General features: G+C 41.7%; 1 pseudogene; it reads right to left on the reverse strand.

The window, feature by feature from the left end:
- Positions 1–15,801: 15,801 nt before the first annotated feature.
- LOC114049557 lies at positions 15,802–16,447 on the reverse strand (annotated as a pseudogene).
- Between the last annotated feature and the right edge of the window lie 2,457 nt (positions 16,448–18,904).

An 18,904-nucleotide genomic window follows, 5' to 3' on the forward strand; every position in this document is an offset into this window, starting at 1 on the left:
CACTTTATAGAATCTGAAAAGGCGGGGGGGGGGGGGGGGGGGGGGGACAAAAGGGAGGGGAGGCGGAAAGGGGAACCCAACAACAATACATCATGAGGAAGCATATATCAAAAATGTTTATGTTTCTCCAGGGTAAGAGAAAAGTACCCATTGGCAGACAGTGTGACCATGGGGTAAGTAAGGTAACTCCTTAGAGTTTCCTCCCATGTAAAATTGAAATGCTGCTGCACTACTTAACTCACCTTAGTGCTGGGGCGAAATATGCTTTGTAAAAGTGCTTTACAAGTGGCAGCTCTTTTGTTTCATGGGCCCAGGCCGGGGTTGGGGGTGGAGGGGAGGAACAAAAGGAAGGCTTGCCTGAATGTCTTCCCTTTCTGTTCCCCAGGGATCGAGCCCAAGGGTAAGAATAGAGCTGCAGCTCAGCCTAGCAGCTCCTGCCAACCAGCGACTCAAATCCTCCAGGCAGAATGGGAAATAAGGATCAGGTAACATCCCTCTCCACCCCACTCCCTTATCCCTCATCCCTAACCCTCCTCATACTGAAATATTTAAATCTCCCCTGGGTGAGAGAAAAAGCCTGGCTCCGTATATATTCCTTTTCTCTGATCTTAAAGTCAATGTCCTTCCGTAGTAAAGGTTTAGAACACACAAGGAATCCTGTAGGGCGCCTCTATCTGTTTCAGTCGTAATTGCTTAACACCTACGTTACCTGCCATCTCCAGCTTCTGTGTCAGACATGGAATAGTGGTTTCAGCAAGAGGAAGCTTTTTCTAATGATGTTTTCCTTCTGGGTGTGAGAGTCTGGTTTCCTAGAATGAATACTGGATGTGGAGTCAGGAAAGACCTACATTTGAATCCTGCCCCTAACATCTGTAAAATGGGGGGAAAAGAAAGCAAGCATTTATTAAGGGCCTATTATGTGCTGGGCACTTTGTAAATACTATCTCATTTGGTCCCCACAATAACCCTGAGGCATAAGTACTCTTTACGATTGAGGAAACTGAGGCAAATTGAGGTTAAGTGATTCACCCAGGTTCACACAACTAGTAAGTATGTGAGGCTGAATTCTTCTTGACTTCAAGACCAATGCTCTATCCACAGAGTTCCCTAGCTACCTCTGGGGATCATAATATCTGTTGTACTTACCTTACAGGGTTCTCTGAAGATTAAGTGAGCTCATGTTTACCAAGATCACTTTGTAAACTGTGGAGGAGCACTGCCAGTCTACAGATAAGATCGTTATCGTAGAATCACAAAACAGTCCAGTTGGAAAGGACCTTAGGAGATCGTGTAGACTGATTTTCTCATTTAACTGGTGAGGAAACGGCATCCGTATAGTCATCGGCCAGCTCAGCTAGGTCAAGACGATCTGGTTATTTCCAGGCAATCACAATTAATCTGAACAGAGAAGCTGTGACTCTAGTATGCAGAACATGAGACTAGTCAGTGTTAAGACACAATTCTTGCTAATGTGGGTTTTCTGCCTCAATCTTATTTATCCATTTTTACAACCAACCTTAGTTCCTTCTGAATATTTTGGGATAATGATTTATTCATAGAGTCTACTATAAGATGAGAGCTACCATTTATAGAATGCTTTAAGATTTACAAATGCTTTATGTCAAGTAGTCTCATTTGAACTTTATTTTTTTCCTGTCAACTTAACATCTTCAACAAACACAAACATTTCAAGATAAAAAGAACAAGAAAAAGGATTATAGAAGAAACTGAAGGATTATGCACAGTATCTATGTATATATATTATACATATATACATATATATACACATCTATATCTTACCAAGTTAATCACAAAAGTGCTCTCTCTGTGTCCCCTTCTGTGCTTTTTCTTCAGTGAATTTTCAAAAATGTTTTCATCTCTCAGGTCCCAGCTGTGATGTGTATTAGCCTTGTGATCTTGGGCTAGTCACTGAATCCCTAAGACCCGACCTGAATCCTCATCTGTAAAATGAAGATGGTCACCCTCCTGGCTATTGTCAGGAAAGCACTTTGCAAACCTTGCTGGGTGGTATAAATATGTGCTCTCATTTATTTTCATAATCATTTATGGGCAGCTTTAAGGGTTTAGTCAGAGTTCTATATTATAAAATGCTACAATTAAAATCATTTATGCCAATCCTCTCATTTTACAGATAAAGAAACTGAGACCCCAAGAACTGTTGCCCAAGTGTGAGTTGCCCAAGGTCACCGTGGATGTTTGGGGTTTGTTTTGTTTGGTTTGGTTTTGGTTTTGGTTTATTTTTTTTAAAGTGCAACCATTCTTCTGAATGTCAGCCAGATATGGGTGTTTTATGAAGAACAGCCAGATCTCCCTCAGTCTGAGATGGCATTTACGGAAAGTGAGCTGTAATTTTTTTTTTTTTATTATTGTGACTATTGATTGCCTAGAGTCAGGGGGTCAAGAAGAAGGAACTCTGCACTAATGGAGGTAGGAAAGATCCTACAGTCCATCAGGAGGTTTGACAACCCATAAATGACTGTTCTTTTCTCTTCCAAAGAAATGAGATCAGGGTAACCAAAGCACAGAGGAGAGTATAGAGGAAAAGTCAGTCATGTCAAGCAAGGGCTTATGAGATAAAGTCTATAAGAGTTTGGTTTTTTTTTCCATTTTCATTTTTCCTTAGTTTAAATTTAAGCTATAAGAAATATAATGCTAATTTAAATGACCATATGGGAGAGACTAGGAATATGAGCTGGTCTGGTTGTATATCAGAGCCAGGGAAGGGGACAAAGCCATCAGGCTCTGCGTTCTAAGCTAGGGTTATAGGGTTTTACTGAAATTAATGGAATCAAAAAATAAACTGATTATGTATCCATAGGAAAGGCTGTGCTGAAAGTGAACATAAATGATGATACCCTTTAGGTGCTTTCCTGACAACACTCCTATGAGTTGAGCCATATAGTTAGTATTGTCCACATTTCATAGATTAAGAAATTGAGGGTCTGAAACATGAAAGTGACAAGCCTAAGATCCCAAGGCTAGTAAGGATCAGAGCTGAGATTTGAGAGAGGTCACATCCTTTAACTCCATTGTTTTACAGAGGAGGAAGTGAGACACAGAGAGGGTCAATTAGCCAAGTTATTTGGCCAAATCATCCAAGCTAATAAATGACAGAGACAAGATTAGACCCTCCCACCCACCTCACTCCAATTCAGTCCTCTTTGTATTGTGCCTCTGCCTCTCAACAAAAACAATCAATTTATTTAGTAAGTGACTTTTAAATCAACCAATCAATAAGCATTTATTAAGTACCTACTATGTGCCAGGCATTGTGCTAGGTGCTGAGTTTACAAATAAAAGAATAAGGCAATTCCTGCTTTCAGGGAGTTTACATTCTACCAGGGGAGACTAGACGTGCTTGTATGTATAAGTATATGCAGAATAAGTTTAAAGGAAATAAATACAATATAAGGAGAGAGGGTAAGAGCATTTGGGAAGATCAGAAAAGGCATTGTGTAGAAGGTGGCATTTATACCAGGTCTTGGAAGAAGGAAGGGTTCTGTGAATTGGAGGTGAGGAAGGTATGCATTCCAGGCATTGCAGACAGACAGAACAAAAGCACAGAGACAGATGATGTTGTGTGTAAGGAACAAAGAGAAGAGCGGTTTGGATGAACCAAAGAATACAAGAAGAGGGATAATGTATAATCAGGCTAAGAAAAGAGTCAAGATGTGAAGGCCTTTAAAAGTAAACACAGGAGTTTAGATTTAATCCTTAATGTGATAGGGACCCACTGGAGTTTATCATGTTGGGGGGAAGGGGGGATGTGGTTAGAAAAGTCTTTGCTAGTGTGTGAAAAATCAATTGGAGTAGGGAAAGACATAGGAAGGAGAAAAAATTAGGAGGTCATTGCAATAGTTCAGACAAGAAGTGATGAGGGTGGTGTCTGTGTGGGTAGAGAGAAGAGGTCAAATGCAAGAAATGTTGTGGAGATAGAAATGGCAAGATTTAGCAACTTATTTTGCTATGTGGGGTGAGGAAGAGTGAAGATTTGAGGATTACTCCAAGGTTCCAAGCATGGAGAACCACTAGAATGGTGGTACCCTTAATAGAAATAGGGAAATTCAGTTTTGAACATGTTGATTTTCAGCTGTCTCCAGGACATCATCCACTTTGAAATGTCCATAGGCACATAATGATGTCAGACTGAAGACCAAGAGAGAGTTTGACAAGAAGGAGCCTTAGGAAAAGGCCATTGGATTTAGCAATTAGGAGACCATTGGAAACTTTGGGGAGAGCAGCTTTGGTGGAATGATGAAATCAGAAACCAGTTGTAAAGAGTTGAGGAATGAGTAAGAGAAGGAAAGGAAATTGCTTTTTCAAGGAGTTTGGCTAAGAAAGGGAGCTGAGATGCAGGACAATTGCTTGAGGGGCTGATAGAGTCTAGTGAAGATTTTGTAAGGGTGATGAAGGCTTGAACATGTTGGGAGCTACTGCTTTCAATGAGGAGACTGCATTTGTCCTTTGTTCTTGAAGAGGACCGTGACATCAGGGCAATTGACTTTGATTTGAATGAGGGAGGGCTGTGCAAGGTCACCAGCCTCACGTTCTCCTCCAGAGCTATCTGGGTCCAATGGCCAGATATTCATTAGAATGACTGGAGATGGCCCCCAATGAGGAGACAGGGAAGGTTGAAGATGAGAAGGGGGGAGGGGATGTGTTTGAGGGAGTAATCTTCTGGAAAAGACTCAAAGGGACAGAGTCAAGGGCGCGTATAAAGAAGGTTATCCTTGTCAAGGAGATGTGCTACCTCATTATCAGAGGCTGGAGGAAAGTAGGAGAGAATGGGGGATGGTGTCAGGGGGTTTGGGGATGAATAGAAAGAAAGAAGAGCAAGCTCACAGAGGATGGCCTCCATTTTTTCAATAAAGAGGGGAGGTCCTCAGCAGAAAGGGTGAGGAAGGGGGGAGGTATGGGTGACTGGAGAGGAGAAGGGTATAGATTCCATGGGGAGTAGGCTAGGAAAGCACTTGGAAAGGAATAAAAGGATTGATTGACAGTGAGTGCCCATCAAAGTTGGACAGCATACATTTGTAGTATGCCTAGTGGTGGAAGTAATGCAGGGCTAGGATTTCACAAGGAATGAATAGAAATAGGATAAGGAGGTAGGGGATTCAAGAGTAGAACACATTTTTAGCCATAGGTTTAGGGAATAGGGAACAAAATGTGGGTATTTGTATGGGAGGGTTTTCTATCTAACAGAGAAGTAAAAAATCCCCATGGGGACTTCCAACCAGCGACTGATGCGGCCATCTCTCACTGCCGTCTTGTAGCTTATTAGATAGACTTGGGACCCCTGAACTCTATCTCTCCTGTGTCTTAGCCTTGTAAATGGAAACTGATACTAGTGCCCTTCATCCCCTACCTAATAGCTTATATTTATTGAGTACCTACAATGTGCAAATGGGATCATGAACAATCAGACTCTACTGAACAACAACAAAACAATGTGCTAGCTACTTTTCTAGGAACCGTGGATGTAACCACCCACCCTATGGTCCTTGCCCTCTTGGAATTTAAAATCTAGATAATTATATGGAGGAAAGGGTCAATAAATGTTATGGGGCAAAATCCAAATGAGGAATGTAAAAGTCAAGCACCTCTGAGAGGAGGGAGACTTCACATTTGGGTTGGGGTAGTCAGTGTATGGTGCTCGAGAAGAAGCCAGGAAAAATAGAACAGGTAGGAGATGGTCATAAAGTCATAGAATCATAGATTTAGAGCCGAAAGGGACCTTAGGGGCCACTGACTCCAACTCCCTCATTTTACAGATGGGGAAACTAAGGCCCAGACAGGTTGGTTAAGTGACTTTTCCAGGGTCACACAGCTAGTAAACATTGTCGTAGCATCTAAAAAAAAAAAACCAAAAACTATGCAACACAGTCGCTTGTCAATCAATTTTAACTTACAGCAAAGGAATTTGTGTCTTATGTACAAGTTAATTAGATTTTACCGTAAGATTTACAGAAAAGTGGGGGAGAGGGAAGAAGTGCTCATTAGTCTTCTTTTATGATTGGCTGCACTAACAGGTACAGGGGATGCATGGTAGTTGGAAATAAACTAACCACAGAGATTCAAGAGAATATAAGTGATATATGGTATAGACAGTTAATGGCCGCTAATAACACATATCTTGAAACAGGGTAAAGGGTATGGAATGTTTCTGTAGATAAACATTGTCATACATTGTACTTACTTAGCAAATTATATCAGTTCCACACACTTAAAACCAAGATGAAGTCCACTTAGGCTGAAAGTTAGTTAAACCCTATTGCAAAGTCTAAGCAGGATTCTTACTCAGTTCTTCCTGACTCCAAGTCCAGCACTCTAAGACTGTGCCATTGTCTCTCAGGTAATAGGGAAAATTGGGAATAGTGCCCCAGGAACCCCCTCTTGCAACCAACCTCCTTAACTAGGCGGATCCCATGTCTAACTTTAAAATGGAAAGATATGAGGCCCATCCGTTGCAGAATGGCCAAGCAAATTATGGAATATGAATGTAATCGAATCCTTTTGTGCTGAAGGAAATTACGAAAGAAATGGGATGACCAAATGTAAAGTCTTCTGTTTGGCTTTGAAAGCCCATCACAACCTGATGCCTTCCTACCTTTCCAGACTTCTTATATTTGACTCCCCTCTATGTACTCTGTGATCCAGAAATATTTGTTTTCTTGCTTTTCCTCCAACACTACACTCTGTCTCCTGACTCTTTATGTTACCCCCTTCTCTCTTCCCAACATTTCTGTTACTGTCTAGATGGGTCCAACCCACCTAGGCTCCAAATGTCAGTGCCCACTTCGACTCTTCACTAGCACTCATCTGTTGTCAAATCTAATGTCTACCCTCATATCTCTTGTGTGAGTCCCCTCAATGAAATGTGTTTTCATTCACACAACTGCCATGCTGGTGGTGTTGGTGTTGCTATTCGGTCGTTTCAGTTGGGTCTGACTCTTTGTGACTCCATTTGGGGTTTTCTTGGCAAAGATACTGGAGTAGTTTGCAGGTTCCTTCCCCAGCCCATTTTACAGATGTGGAAACTGAGGCAAACAGAATTAAATGACTGGCCCAGGGTCACACAGCTAGTAAGTGCCTGAGGCCAGATTTGAATTCACAAAGATAAGTCGTCCTGACTCCAGGTCCACTGTGCCACCTAGCTGCCCAATGCTAGTACAAGGCCCTAAAATCACCTCACACTTAGACTGTCCCTGCCTCAGATATCTCCACCCTAATCCATTCTCCACTGAGCTGCCCAAAGGATTTCCCTAAAATGCAATCTTACCATGTCTCACACACCCCTCCTTACTTGATTGACTCCTGTGGCTTTTAATTACCACCAGAATCAAACAAAATGCTCAGTTTGACATTTAAAGCCCTTCCCAACCTGGCCCCTTCCTACCTTTCCAATCTTCTTACACTATCATCCCTTCCAAGTCTTCTACAATTCAGTAACCCTGGCCTTTTTAATGTTTTTCACACAGGACACTCCATCTCCCAACTGTGCCTTTTCACTGTCTGTCCCCCACCCCAGGCCTGCTCCACCTCTGTCTCCTGGCTTCCCCACCTTCTTTCTGAACTCAACCCAAATACCACCCTCTTCGAGAGACCTCTGCCCAGTGACCTGCTAATGCCACACTGCATATATTGTGTGTGTGTGTATGTGTGTGTGTGTATAATTGTTGGCATATTAGAATGTAAAGTCTTATATCTCTGGGGCATTACACAGTGCCTGCATGTAATAAGCACTCAATAAATGCTTGCTAACTTGACTTGTTGACTTTTTTTTTTAGGCAGTTGGGGTTAAGTGACTTGCCCAGGGTCACTCAGCTAATAAGTGTTAAATGTTTAGTCTGAGGCCAGATTTGAACCCAGGTTCTCCTGACTTCACGGCCGGTGCTCTATCCATTGCACCACCTAGCTGCCCCTTGACTTGTTGACTTTCCAAGAAACCTGGGAAGACTTCTAGGAACTGATACAAAATGAGGTGAGCAGAACTGGAAGAACAATTTAGACAATGACAACACTAAAAAAATAAACAACTATGAAAGATGTAAAAACTCTGATCATCCCAATGGCCCACCATGATTCCAGAGTCCTGAAGATGAAGAACATTCATTATTCACCTCCTGACAGAGAGGTGGAGGATTCAGTGATTCCTTCGTGTCTTTTTTAGCTTGGCCAGTGTCTCAGTTTGCTTTACTTGACAGTCATATTGGTTTCAAAAGTTTCATTTTTTGTTTTTGCTTTTTAGAGTAGAGGGAAGGGGAGGAGTAAAGGAGAGAAAATAAATGTTTGTTCATTAAAAAAAAATGAAACAAAGTGGTGGTGGACACCTGTAGTGTCTGAGGAGGCTGAGGCTAGTGGATCACTTCAGTTTGGGAATTAGGAGCTGCAGTAGGGCTACAAGTGATCAGGGTTTCCACGCAAAGTCCAACAATATGGTGAGCCCTTAGAAGCAGAGGGCCACCATGCTGTTAGAAACACAGCAGATCAATGCTTCTATAGCAGCGGGTAGTAGGATCAGGCCAGTAAGTGGCTACTGGACATCTAGCCTAGAGGGATAGGGAGACCCAATTAAAAAAAATAATAATAATAATAATAATTTTTAAAATAGAATTTAACCTTTAAAAAGGAAATAATAAGAAGGAGCAAATTTTCTAGGCTTTCCTGATCATCAGAGCCCTTGCAAATTGTGAAGCTTAAATAAAGCATTGTCCTCTCCCCAAAAAGAGAGTTTGTTTATCATTGCTTAGAATCAAATGCAGAGTCAACTTTCTACCTTTGAGTTGAATTATTGAATAGATTTCCCATCCCACATTGGTAAATGAATTTTGGTTTATATATCCTCAAATATACAACAACCTTATTACTCTAAAGCCTAGGCTTACTTTTTTTATGCCTAGTTTTATCTCTGTAAAATTACACAAGTCTGGAAACATAAATTTGAAATAGATGTTTTTTTTAAAAACACAATTTGTTTTACTATTTTGATTGTCTTTTTTCTTTTTTTTAATCCAGGACTCATTCCAGAGATGAGATTCTAACTTTCTGACTTAGCTGAAACGACATATTTTATTGTCTTTCTCCTCATCTGATAATTATATTTTAGCTGGATTCATTGCTAGGCCCCATTTTCCTGGGCAGCTCCACATCTTTCCGTTAAACCAATTGGGACATTAGTTAGAGAAAAGCCTAACGATTTCCCCCTAATTTTATTAGCTGCCGGCCCCATCCCCCTGCCCCCTCCCATGCCCTTTCACCTTTGTTCCTTTAAACCTGCTCCTCCCTGGTGAGTTTCCAGGACCAGCTGCTCAAGGGACGGAATTGAATTTTGTACTAAAACATTCCTTCTTCACTGAGAAGCCTATATTAGTGTTAGTTGGACCCAAAGTCCACCTGCTCTCTCTCCTACTCAGAGGGTTGTCCATAGACGATGAGCATTGAGAGAAAGAAGGGAGAGCAGAAAGTAATCATATCACCACTGAGCTGAGGCTATGTGACTAATGGGATGAATTGCTTTTGGCTTAAGGTTTCAGGAGTTTTTGGGTTTTGCTGTGTAATGATGATGACCACATTCATTCCCGAAAAAAGGGATGAAAAGAATTCATCTTCCCCCATTCTTTGCACAGGGGAGGACCACAGGTATAGAAAAATTGCACATAATGTGACATGTGGTTGATGCATCGGTTAGTTTTGCTGACCTCCTCTTTTTGCTCCTTTTGTTTGTAATATAGGATAGCTCTCTGGGCGGGAGAAGGAGGAGGGGTACGTTTTGAAATGAATGTGATGTAGAAACAAAAAAATCTATAAAAATGTTCTAAAGCCTTTAGTGGTTTGTCTGATCTTGAAAATAACTTTGCATGAAATAGACCGATTCAATTACATAAAATTTAAAAGCTTTTACATGAACAAAATTAACTTAGAATAAAAGAAACTGTTGAGTAGGAAAAAAACACTGAGAAAAGTCAGATTCCAAAATACATAGTTTTATGTATACATAAATATGTATTTGTGTATGTGCACATTCTTTACATATGTGTTCATTTGTAATATATGTATAATACATATATGTGTTTTATCTATTTTCCTATATTCCCTTCCCAGCTCTGCTCCTGACATTCTGGACTTCAAAACTATGTGTCAGTAGCTATCTCATGTTGAAATTTCCCTCAGCATTTGGGGCCTGCTTACCCTGGAACATCCAAACACTTATGGGGCCTTCAAGCCCTGGAATATCCCTCTGACAGGCCTGTTCCCCTTCTTGGATGGGTGAGTTCTTTTTGGAGCCTTCCATTTTAAGGGGTGGCTCAAGCTAGCTAGTCTTCATTCCATTCCTAGCTCTGCTCTTGACTTCCCAGACTTCAAAACCAGCTTTCTCACAGATACCCTCATCTCCCACTTAACAGCCCCTCCTTGCTTTTCAACTCCCTTTTGCCTATGGTCTTCCCCCATTAGCTTCTTTAGGATGGGGTGGGGGTAATGGTGTCTTAAATCCTTTCTTCCTTCCTTTCTCCCTTCTTTCTTTCTTTTTTTTCCTAAAGGGAATTTACACAAATACATAAGACCAAGAACAATTCCCCAATAGATCAGAGGTCAAAGGATATGAAAAATAGTTTTCAAAAAAACTCCAAACTATCAACAACCTAGTGAAAGAAATATGCTCTAAATCAGAGGGATCAAACGCTCCGCCCACAGACCACCAGGGCCAGCAAAACTCCCACGCGGTGCCCAAACCATATTAAAATATTATGGGACATGTTTGACAAAATAAAAATATAATACGACATAGATAATGTCGATTTGTGGTTTTCTAGATTAATATGTTGTCCTTTTCTATTTGAATTTGATACCTCTGCTCTAAATCAATAAAAGTAAAAGAAATTCAAATCAAAACAGTTCTGAGTTGGAAAGAGTCAGTGTTGAAGGGGCTATAGAAGGACATACACTGTTAGTAGAACTGTGAATTAGTATAGCCATTCTGGAAAGCAATGAAGAGTTATGTTAAAAAAAAAAAAAAGAAGTAACTAAACTGCTCATACCTTTTGACCCAGAAATCCCACTTCTAAGCATATATCCCAAAGAGGTAAATGACTGAAAGGAAAAAAAGATCCAATATATATGAAACTATTAATGGCAACTTTTTTTGTGATTAGCAAGGACTGAGAAATAAAGTAGATGTCCATCTATTAGAAAAGGTCTAAATAAATTGTAGTATATGAATTTAATGAAGAAATTATGAATATGAGACATTCAGAGAAACATCAGTAGAGTTGCACAATTTGGTATAGAGTGAAAAAAGCAGACCAGAATAATAATATGTAATGACTACAGTGATGACAATGGGGATGCTATAATTAAGCCAAATTCTAATTTTACGAACTCATTTTCATCCTAGAGAAAGAACATAATAGGTGCTTAATAAATGTTTGTCAATAGATTGACTCAAGTCTAGTGCATTTTCTACCTATTCTCTCCCTTTACTATAGTCAGGCACAATATAAACGCTGAAAAACAGAAATTATTAAAATTACCCTGAGCTAGAGTAGCATTAAAATGGTAAAAGCCAAAAGAAGCATTCCAAAGTCCAGGGCTTGGAAAGGGAGAAGGGCGTGGGGTAAGTATAGACAAGCGGGCCAGACCAGAGATAAACAAAAGGCTTTGTACAGGACGCTGAGGCCTCTAAGAAAACTTTCCAATTAGTACATTGCCCTGATTCCTCAGCCTCTTATTTCCCTGGGACGTGACCTGGGCTAAGTGTCTATGAGCATTAGCACTGTTCACAGCAAAACCAGTCCATGGTGACCCCCAGCTGACCTCATCCATTGATTGTTGTCTGAGCTGGGTGGTTAGCAAAGCTATAAATACCGAGCTCCATTATCACTATGGGAGGTCAGGAAGAGAACCTTTCTCTGTCTTCCAGAAAACCATTTCTGTTTCTAATGGCATTTCCAGTCTTTTGACTGGTAGCTATTTTGGCAAAAATAAAAAGGAAGTTTCTTTTTATCCCAGTATTGCCAGTTCACCCATGAAGGTCAGAGGCTCTGAAAGGACTCAGGTCGCACACGTCCTACTTTCCATGCCCAGAGTACTGACGCATGTTTTGGAATGTTTGGTAGTTTCTGCTTCTAAAAAGAGAATGTTACAGAATTGGACAGGTTTGAGCAATGGATCTGGTGAGAACCTGACCCTTCTGGGGGATAGGGAGGCTAGTTGAAAAGGACAAGGATTCTCAGAGCAGACAATTACTTCAGTGTCCGGATCATCTGGTGTGAGAGAAGAGTGCTGGGTTTGGAGCCAGAGAACCTAGATTTGAACCAGGCCTCTATCATTTCTTCCCTATGTGACCTTCAACAAAGACATGCCTCTTTGACCTCATTTCACCTTCTATAAAATGAGTATAAAATAATCCCCTCTAACCCTAAATCTATAATCCTACAATCCTACAAGAAGACTATAGCCTTAGATTATGACTACATTAAAAAATAAGATTTTTTTAAAACAGCAATAAAACTATTTTAAGTGCCCAGATAGAAAATTGTTGTTGTCCATCCTTCATACTCGAAGAGGACCAGTGACATCAGGATGCTGGGGTCAAGGGACAGTGTGTTCAACAGGCTCTATCACAAGTCGGGCACAAATAGTCCTCTTGAACTTTTGGGTTGGAGATGTCCCTAGATTGGCACAGCTCACGTTTCTCTTGTGCTGCGGCAATTCTGCTTTGCTTGTGGAGCACAGCACCTTCTTGGGTGCAGGCATGCCATTCTGGAGGTCCTGTGCTGCTGTCTCCCATGTCTCACAATCAGTACTAATGTCTTCAGAGAGATCTTGAAAGTGTCTTTGTTCTACTTCTTCTGACCTCCATGTGAGCGCTGCTCTGTGCGAGTTCTCCATAAAGCAGTCTTTTAGGCAAATGTGTTCAGCATTCAGCCCATCAGACTTGCGCTCTCTGCAGTAGAGTTTAAGTGTTTGGCAGTTCAGATTGAGAGAGGACCTTAGTGTCGAGTACCTTAACAAAATCAGTCAACACCATATTTTAAGCCCTTAATATGTTACAGGCTAAATGCTCAATACAAGCAAAAAGGATGGTCCCTACCCTCAAGGAGTTCTCATGGGTGAAGATAATACATCAGCAGTTCTCAAAATCTGATCCAGAAGAGTCCCTCAATCCATTTTGGGGAGTCCACAATATCAAAACTATTTTCATAACAATAATACTAAGTTGTTCTAATTTCTAATATGGTAAATATTGGTAGATATAACCCCCTTTAAAAAAAAAGCTCTTTGAAGGGTCCTCAATAATTTTTTAAAATGTTGGTGTCAATTCCAAAAGACTCATAATGAAAAAAAGAAAAAAAAATTTAAGGAAAAATAAAAGAATTTTGATCTTGAGACCAAAAAGTTTAAGAACCATTGCAATATATAAAAAAGTTCTGAAAAGGGATTGGGCAGGGGTTAATGGGGGTATAGTGGTGAAGTTCCGAAAGCCAGGAGCAGAGCCAGGAAAAGAATGAAAAATGGCTAGCCTAGGCCTTTCCTCTAAATGGAGATTCCAGGAAGAATTCACCAATGGGAGAAGGGGGTCTAAAGGGTAGAGAGACCTCACTCAAGGCAATGTGAGGTCACAGGCACTGAGGAAACTTCCCTGGTGAGACAGCAGCTAAGGCATTGTGGAGAACAGAGTCAGGAGAGGAAACGAAAACAGATTGACCCTTGCTTTGCAACTTATAGTGGTAGAGTATAAGTGGCTTAAGTCACTGAAAGGTTAAGTTACTTGCCCAAGGTCACACAGAGACTGTAAGTCACAGAGAATGTGTGGACATGCATTGGTAGAGAGAAATTCCTTATCAGGTGCTCCCTGATGCAATCACAGGTTCAACGAAAAAAAATAAAAACAAAAACAGTATTATCTTGAGTGGATGCAATCAGCCATGCATTCTGTGCCTGTTCCTTAAAGAGAGATGAGCACCCCAAAGCAAAACCCTAGTATTTAAAATCCCATGGGCTTCATCAACACAGTAACTTCATTGGTTCATGTTTTGAATTGGTTGAAGGCATGAAATTTTCATGTGACTGTCTATAGGTAATGATAGGGATGATTTTTTTCCTCTTAATGGGGAGCTCTTCCTGTGTTTTTATCTAACCCACTTGCAGTAGATATTATTACTGTTTATGAAGAACTTTCTCAGCTTAGATTCTTAAAATCTAGCCATTGCTGGGATTCTTATAATCTAGCCACTGCTCTGATTCTTAGAATCTAGCAATAGGCCACAGATGTTCTGATTCCTTAAGAGTCTAGCTAATATGGCGAATCTTCAATAAACCTTGTTTTTGGCTGCAAGAAGGCTTCAGTTGAATTCTTTCAGGCAGGACACGCGTGTCATGATCTGGGGGTTCCAGGACCCCTAACCTCTAGATCTCATCCCCTAAACCGCATCATTTTGGTGGCCCATAAGGGGAAACTGCCTAACCCCAAGTTCTTCTCCAGCCAAGACTGGAAGGTATGTAAGCCTACTCCCTCCCCTCCTTTCTTGCTCTGCAGTTGGGGTCACTCTTCAAGCATCAAGGCTTGGAGGTGCTTTTCGGGCAGACAGTTACGAGGCTGTCTCGCACTCGGCCTGACACTCTCTGGCTCTCAGTCCACTGGGTCGGCCGTGGACCTGGGTACACCTTCCGCAGCATAGAGGACAAGGACGTCGCCCTATCGGGAAGTGTATCTGTTAATTCCCTTGGCGCTAGGGAATTGGGGAAAACTGCAGTTGCTCTTTGGTTCCCTGAGGCTTACTTACTCCCTTCCTTCTGCACCTCAGAATCCTCCTTCATGGAGGTTACAGGGAAAGTTAGAACAGCTAAAAATATCTTGGCAGATTTTTGAGGTTTTGTGATTGATCATTAAGGAGTTTTGAAACTCCTCCTTACAACGTTGGTCACTCCTTTCTCCCACTCCCTTCCCTTGAGTCAGGAGGGTATGTTAACTCCACTCATAGAAGAGAGTTTCACCCTTTACCCCTCACCTTTGATTTTGCCCTCCCCCACCTGGGAAAGGAGGGAGGGGGGAGGGGCAGCAGCTACAGTGTGGACCCCCCTGGCAATGGCCTTGGGCTGTAGGACAACCTTTGCCTGGAAGCATCACCCAGGTTCAGCACATCCTGCTCAAGGTAATGAAGCTAGCCTCCAAACTTGGGTAAGCACACTCTTCTAAAGTTTTAGTTTTAACTGTTAACGATGAGATGTTGATTCTCTGTGTAAAGTAATTTGGAAATGCATTTAACAAAACTGAAGTCACCTGATTGGTAATGGGTTTGTTTCAAGTTTCAAATTGGTGAACTTTCTGCATCAGTTATGTCAAGCAACTTTTCATAATTTGGTTACCGCTAAAATAATTTAGGTATTGGTTATTTTAATGTGTAAACTAGCCAAAAAGCTTGCTTGGGTTATGTATGACTTGCTGAGAATTTGCAAGTGTATAGAAATCTCTAATGATTGGCTTTTTACACCGGGACAAATTTGAGTTTGAGATGTAAATCCTGGAAAAGTTTTTCCTAAGCTGTGATTAGTAAAACTTGCTGTTTGAAGTAAAAGTTCATAGGATTTTATTTTGAGTTGTCTAATGGGTCATAATCCATTGATAATCAATAATCCACCATCTTGAGAGAAATACCACAAGCTACTCAGAGAAGGTGATACTGGTGGGAAGTCAGCATTGGGAAAAGCTGAGAGGACAATTTTAGCCTCAGTCTAAAATGGGATCCTCCTGGCTCAGTTTCCCCATTATGTTCCTTTTTTTTTTTCCAGTGAAAAACCCTTTTATTTTGCATGAAGAAAAACTTCTATGTAGAGAAGCTCAATTCACATGGCTCAGGCCTGAATGTTGCTTTTGGCACTGAAAGCCATGTAACAGACCAGCATGCCAGTCATCGCAGCCAGCACTTCTGTAGAGACCCAAGGCCCATTCCAGGCACCCCGGTGATCCACACTGACTGTGAACAAGGGTCTATGGCTGAGACATCCTCCTTGCTTCTCTGGGCCGTTCTCAGAAGACTGTAAGATTCTTCATCAAAGAACTGGACTTCATAAGTTCCAGAACGGGCTTTCTTATGTTCCAAGCTCCAAGATACCTGATAACATCCAATATCCTGGCCACGGCTCACTGGGAACTGCCTTCCGTTAACGTCAGCTTAGAGGGCCACGTTCTGTGCCCCATTCTTACATATCAGAGAGATCTCAACAATGAAAACAGTCTCGGTGGAAATGACTGCATCAGAGGTAGTGCGGTAGGAAGGAGTAATCACCGGATCAGTACCGGGCTGCGCTGAGGAGCCCGAGAGCCCGATGAGGAGTGGCAGCAGGACCAGGACCAGGGCTCAGTGGGCACTAGGAAGGCTGCCATCAGCTCCCTCCAGCAGCGGCGGGAGAGAGAGACCGCCCCCATTATGTTCCTTTGAAAGGGAATGTTACCCGCCTAGCCATTCCTGGCTATGACATGGATTTGATGCAGCATGGTTGGAAAACTGAATTATCTGAATTCAAACAGAACTAAGGATGTTTTATCTTCTCAAAGTTGGGCCCTAAATCTAGTCCCTGCTTTATATCTGGGCCCTGCAGTTTTTTTCTGTCAGATTTATGTCTTCCAGACTATGGGTCTTTCACCTACAGTTGGTAGCAAACATCGAGTACTAGCCAATGTCCCCACATCGTTCCCTGGATGCAGCCTGTGCTCAGTTCCAGTCAACCTCTTTGGGACTCCCTCAAGGCAGGGACATCTCTATGCCTCTTGCCAGCAAGAAGCAGTTTCAGAAGCCCAGACCTTTGCCCCTTACTCCAAAAGAATATGGGTCCCATTTGTCTGAGAGGGGAATGATGGGGTTGGGATCTGGGCCCCAGAAAGGAAAAACCCTGGACTGTCCCACATGGCCAAACCTCTGGAGTTCTCCTGAGACTATAATCCCATCAACTGGGCTTTCATTGTGGACCTCCCTATGGCCCCAGATCATTTCTCCATTCTCCCTTGGCCATGTGGTCCAGGTTCCTGGAATTCTATTACATCATAGACTATTTGGCCACTCCTAGATCCCTCCCGTAGTCTTTCTGTATATAAGGTCCATCTTGTCTCCATTGAGATGCTTAAATTCTTAAAATCTAGCCACTGCTGGGATTCTTAAAATCTAGCCACTGCTGGGATTCTTATAATCTAGCCACTTCTGGGATTCTTAAAATCTAGCCACTGCTGGGATTCTTATAATCTAGCCACTGCTTAGATTCTTAAAATCCAGCCACTGCTGAGATTCTTAAAATCTAGTCACTGCTGAGATTCTTAAAATCTAGTCACTGCTGAGATTCTTATAGTCTAGCCACTGCTTACTCTTGTTCAGACTCCTTAAGATTCTGCCCAGTATTATGGATGTTCTAATAAACCTTGTCTTTGGCTGAAAAAAAAATTAAAAAAAAAAAGAAGTTTCTCAAATGAGCTGCCAATGCCCTTGGAATTGCAGGAGAGCTTTTCACCCTCTGCTGAGCTCCACCCAGTAGCTTTTGTTTTCAGCTGGTTTCCAAATTGATGACAAACCTGTAGCAGGATGGATTGGGGCTAAAAGAGGGCCCAGGGATCTAAAAAGTATGGGGCCCTTCAAACTGGTAGTAAAGTCTTGCCTGACCTGGGTCACCATTCCCCATAGTCCCCTGTTTGCAGAGGCGGGAAATTGTTGTTGTTCATTTTTCAAGAGGACCCAGAGACATCACTGGTGATGTTTTGACTCGTACATGAATTGGATTTAAGTGAGGCAGCGTTGTGCAAACTCATCAACCTCGTTCTCTCTTAGAGTTGAGGAAGTCCAGTGGCAGGACGAAAGTCAAGATGACTGGTAATGGCCCAGGATGCACATAGAAGGGGGTCTGGTATAATAGCTCGACAGAAGGCCTTGGAGTCATGAAGACCTGAATTCAAGTCCTAGCTAATTCAAGGGGCCCTGGACAAGATACTTAACTCCTCATAAGATGCAGGGCAGTTGAGCTGAGGCAATTTCCTCTACTAATGAAATCATAGGTCCAGGCCAAAAAAAAAAAAAGGCAGCAATATTATAATGATGGTAATAGCTACTATTTATATACCATTATAAGGCTTCCAAAATACTTTACACATATTCTCTCATCTTATCCTCACAACAAGAAGTGATGCTATTACTATCCCCATTTTACAAATGGGGAAATGGAAGGAGACAGAAGTTAAGTGATTTGCCCAGGGTCACACAACTAGTAAGTGTCTGAGACTAGATTTGAACTCAGGTCTTCTAGCACCCTACCCACCATGCCACCTAGCTGCCTCAGAGCCCTTCCTTCTCTTTTGAAGCTCCCAGAAAGCAATACAGACCATATGTATACTTAGCATCCCTCAACTGTGGGTGTTTCCATTAACTCAACAAATATTTATTGAGTACCTACTATGTGCCCATTATTTAATACTATGTGCTGTGAGGGAGACCACTAGGGCATTAATTAAACTTTTGTTAGTGTTCACTGTATTTGTGGCACCATCCTAGTTTGAATCATAGGATTTCAAAGTTGTTCAGTGACCACCTAGTTTAACCCATAACTGAAAAGAATCCCATGCCCAACTTAGCTAACAGTCATTTAGCTTGAAGATTAAGAAAACTCACTGCCTCCCAAGACAGCTCGTTCCACTTTTGGATAGTTCAAAATTTTGGGAAATCTCTCATTACATCAAGCCTAAATTTGTCTTTGTAACCCTGGAGCTTTGCTCCTGGTTCTGCCTATTTTGGGCAAGCAGAAGAATCAAACAAGTGTTTATTAAGAACCTGCTATGGGCCAGGCACTGTGCTGGGCTCTAGGGATATAGTGGCAAAAATGAAACAGTCTCTTCTTTTGGGGGAAG

The sequence above is a fragment of the Vombatus ursinus genome, unplaced genomic scaffold (genome assembly GCF_900497805.2).
Source record: "Vombatus ursinus unplaced genomic scaffold, bare-nosed wombat genome assembly UNPS02014798.1, whole genome shotgun sequence".
Classification (NCBI taxonomy): domain Eukaryota; kingdom Metazoa; phylum Chordata; class Mammalia; order Diprotodontia; family Vombatidae; genus Vombatus; species Vombatus ursinus.